This window comes from Chrysochloris asiatica, unplaced genomic scaffold (assembly GCF_000296735.1).
Source record: "Chrysochloris asiatica unplaced genomic scaffold, ChrAsi1.0 scaffold00031, whole genome shotgun sequence".
Taxonomy (NCBI): Eukaryota; Metazoa; Chordata; class Mammalia; order Afrosoricida; family Chrysochloridae; genus Chrysochloris; species Chrysochloris asiatica.
The window spans coordinates 12,147,312-12,151,674 of record NW_006408549.1 but is presented as its reverse complement, the minus strand read 5'-3'; the positions used below and the strand labels follow the sequence as shown (position 1 = coordinate 12,151,674).

Here is a 4,363-nt window from a genome sequence, read left to right as displayed (position 1 = left end):
TAATGAATAAAGTTTGATTTTTGTTTTTTACATGGAATACACTTTATTGAGCACTGAAGCATTCAAACAGGTCAAAGGACACAGTCCATGGAGTGAAAGGACTGCCCAGGGTTTTCTGGTTCAGGGAGGAGGGGGATTCCAGATCCCCAGTAGAAGAGCATCTCCCGGTGGGTGCCTACTCCCTTTCACAGCACTTCAACTGAGTAACCACACTCCCTCCATGCTGAGACTGAGAAAGCTGAGGGTGGCCCAGGCTTGCCCTAGGAGCTGGGCATGCAGGAGGAAGAACATCCCACCCCCAGGCCACATTGGCTTTATGTCTCCAGATGACCCTGGCAGGCAGAGGCGTTATTGTCTGTTTTTTATTGATGATTTGTGCTCTCAAACCCAGCACTTAAGCAAACAAAAAAAAATGTCACCTGAGGTGGTAGTTTAGTTGGGTGGGGGTGGAGTTGGTGTGATTAGACGGGGTCCTTCAAATATGGTAGTAGGTCAACAGTCCAGCAAGCAGGTCCAAGCTGAGGCATCTGCACCCATCTCTTTACCCATCATGCACTGGGGAGCTCTTCTTCCAGAGTCTCTTTGGCCAGCGTGGAGCCTGCCTGGTACAGTTCACTGGATATATGCATGTTGTACTCAAAGGCCATGTTGTTCTCCACCACGATCCTCTCCCTGGTTTTCAGGTGAAGGTGAAGGTGTTTATTCTGTCCTGGTAGAACTGCTTGAACTTCTGGGCATTGTCCACATTCTCAAACAAGGAAAACTGGATCTCCTCTCCCGTGCCCTCTGGGCCACTTTCATCAACACCTGCCCACTGAGAGGTGTAGGTTAATCCACCAGTACTTCGGGTTCATGGTGTCCCATGTGATGGATAGAATGCACATACTTCTGTGCAGCCACAGAACACTGCACCTGTTCTGTTCAGTTCTCACCAAAGAAGTTTGCCATATCCTTGGTCAGGGCTTCCTTCCTGTGCAGCTCTATGGGGAAGTACATCGAGGCAAATGCTGAGTAGTCCTTGTTTCAGTCAGTCTCCTCCTCGAGAGCCAAGCATGTAGAGTAAAGTGCAGCGGTGGCCAGCTCTAAGAGCTCCTTCTTGATGTCTTTGACAAATTGGGTGTTTTCTGCCTGGTTGTGTGCTTTCTTGGTCCCTTCTTTCCGGAGCTCCAAAAGGTTGGCTAGTCTGGCATGACACTCCTGTTCTGAAGTCCCAGTAATCTTTTTCTCAGACTCATCCATTCCTTCTGATGCCTCCAGTTCCATGGACTTGTAGCTGAGTGTGGGTCCTGGCATTCACAGCCCTCAGGTCCAGCTGTGGGTGCTCTAGTTAGTGCAAGCAACTCTCAGTCATCGAATCCCTCAGGCGTGGCCACTGCAGTCATGAATGGAAAATTCTATCATGTGAGTTCCAACATCATTTCTATCACTGAAACCATATTTTCATTTTCATTCCAAACCTTTTCATTCCAACCCAGTAATTATCAACACATCTTGATGACATGTTTGACCAAGTTCAAACTGAAGAATTTGTTGTTGTTATACTCTGTGGAGTTGGTTCCAACTCACAGAAACCTTATACAGGGTTTTTGAGGAGCAGCTAGTGAATTTGAACCACCTACTTTGTAGTTCAAAGTGACCTTGGGGTCCAGTGTATTATCCTGCAGCGCCACATGAGAAGTTGGTAGAATTCTTCAATTTCATCATCGACTTTAGTGGCTAGTATGTAAATTTAAGTAATAGTGGTATTAACAGAGCATCCTTGTAAGCATATAGATATTACTCTATTAAAGACAGTGCTGTACTTCAAGAGAGATCTTGAAATGTTATTTTTGACAAAGGAAGTGATGCCATTCCTCTTGAATTAGTCATTCCCAGCAGAATAAATCATATGATTGTCAGATTCAAAATAGCCTCTACCAGTCCGTTCATCTCACTAATGCCTGGATATTGATCTTTATGTGTTTCATTTTTGACAATTTTCAGTTTTCCTAGATTCAGGCTTTGTAGATTCTATGTTCTGATTAATAGTTATTTGCAGCCATTTCTCCTCCTTTTGTGTTGTTCTTCATCAGCAAATGAGGGTTACAAAGTTTTACTCTATTTGCATCATCATGGCCAACTCTATTTTTTGAGGAAGTGGCACTTCTCCAGTTGTATTTTGCGTGCGTTCCAACCTGAGGAACTCATCATCCGGCATTATATCTTACAAAGTGTCACCTTTATTCAGAAGGTTGTCAGTGGCTAAACAGTCAGCAGTAGTCTGTCTCTCCAGTATTCTAGTCTCTATTACTCTGGAAGCTCAGCTGAAACCTGTCCACCATGGGTGATCCTGCTGGTGTTTAAAACTCTGCTGACATTGCTTCCAACATCGCTACAACACTCAGTCCACCACAGTACAACATACTGACAGACAAGTGGTGTCAGTTGCACCTTAGCTGGCGAAAATGAGTTTTTCATGAAATGTTGATATCCCTCATATATGTAAATATGAGTCCTTGATTGGTACAAATGTTTAAATGCTTGACTACTGACCCAAAGGTTGGTTATTCAAATGCACCCAGAGGCACCTCAGGAGACAGGTCAAAATATCTCTTCTGAAAGGTCATAGCCTTGACAACCACTGTATAAACATACATGAGTCTCCATAAATTGAAACTGACTCAACAACAACTAAAAACAAGTATGTGTCTGTGTGTAGGTGTCATTTGATACTCCCCCCCCCAAAAAAAAAACACCCCAAACAACACTATTTAAAGCCTCTGAAAGAGTGCTTGTAAGGGAAAATGGTAAATGAGGAAGCAACTATGAAAAAAAACTGCATGAACATTTTGTAAGAAAGGTGAGATTCTGTAGTATTTTAACTAAGACCCCCTTCCCCACCTCCTCCCAGCTCAGCAAGGCAGAGACTCCACACCAGCCTTCTGCAACCAATAACACAAGGACCCCTCTTCTCTACCTCTCAGTCACAGAGCTTTCTTCTGAGAAGAGTGGGCCTTCAGCATTTCCCCCAGTTTACTTCTTTAGGTTACTCAACCAATCCACTTTAAAAGTGAATTTTAAGTTTCTAACTGTGGGGATTTATATTTCCAGTAATTAATATATGGGTGCTCGGGATATATTCTTCACAACTAAATAAGCCAAATCTGGAGTTCTTTCTTAGTCATTTTAAATGAGAATTGTTTCTAGACTATGTCAACAGCTAAACCTAGCTATCACATCTATTTTAAAAGAGCAAGAACTGTGTGCATTATCTTGTCAGATTGACCTATCTGCTTGATATGATTCTGTTTACTGGCTTAGATTGGGTTCTTGAGAGAAGCAAACCAGTGAGGCTTACTCTGTGTGTGTGTGTGGTGTGTGTGTGTGCATACGGACGCGCGCGCCTGCATCCTTACTATGGCTTATGCTCACATCTACTCTGTATGGATCCATTCTGGGAGCCAAGCTGAAGCCACACAAGGAAAGTGTGGTGGTAGCAGAAACAAAGAAAACAAATCCAACTGAGCAAATGCATTTCAAGCCTTTGCTTAGGTCACATTCCAATAATCAAAGCATGACACATAATCAAGTCCAACATTAATAGAGTAGGAGGAAACACAAAGTTATGTGGCAAAAAGCATGGCTGTAGTAGGTACAATTTCAGTCAGAACCAGTGGTCCAATTGATTTCATGGTTCTACTACAGTCAATTAAGGGATACTGTATCTTAACTGGAGTCCTGGTGTGGCGCTGTGGTCTAATGTATGAGACTGCAAAGTCATTTGAACTGCAAGGTCAATGGTTCAAGCTCACCAGCTGCTCCTTGGAAATTCTATACAGGGTCGCTATGGATCAGAATCGACTTGACAGCACTTAACAATAACAATATCTTAACTGGAATCCTGGTGTGGTGCTGTGGGTTAATGCACCAGACTGCAAAGCCATTTGAACTGCAAGGTCAGTGGTTCAAGCTCACCAGCGGCTCCTCGGAAACCCTATACAGGGTCGAAATGGGTCAGAACTGACTTTACGGCACTTAACAACATATTAACTGGTCAAACTCAAATAATATGAGATAAAGATCATTATGACTCTTTTCCCTAAGGAATTTTCTCTTTTCCAAATTCTGAGAACATTTTTATCACACTTTCTTGTATACCATAGTCTTTTTCAATAGAATCAAAAGCAAAGTTTGAGTTTTAAAAATTGCAGATGATACCATTATATCACACAAAATTCGGTATATACAAGAAAAATTACCCATCATCCAAACATGCACCCATTTTATACATATCTTTTCAGCATTTTATTTCTCATGCATATTTATACATCATTATAATCATTATGTTTGTGATTTTGTAAATTACATTAGCTAACACAATGTA

At 42.2% G+C, this 4,363-nt stretch overlaps 1 pseudogene; it reads right to left on the bottom strand.

Annotated features, from left to right (window-relative positions):
- Nucleotides 1-541: 541 nt before the first annotated feature.
- LOC102820357 lies at nucleotides 542-2,197 on the bottom strand (annotated as a pseudogene).
- Between the last annotated feature and the right edge of the window lie 2,166 nt (nucleotides 2,198-4,363).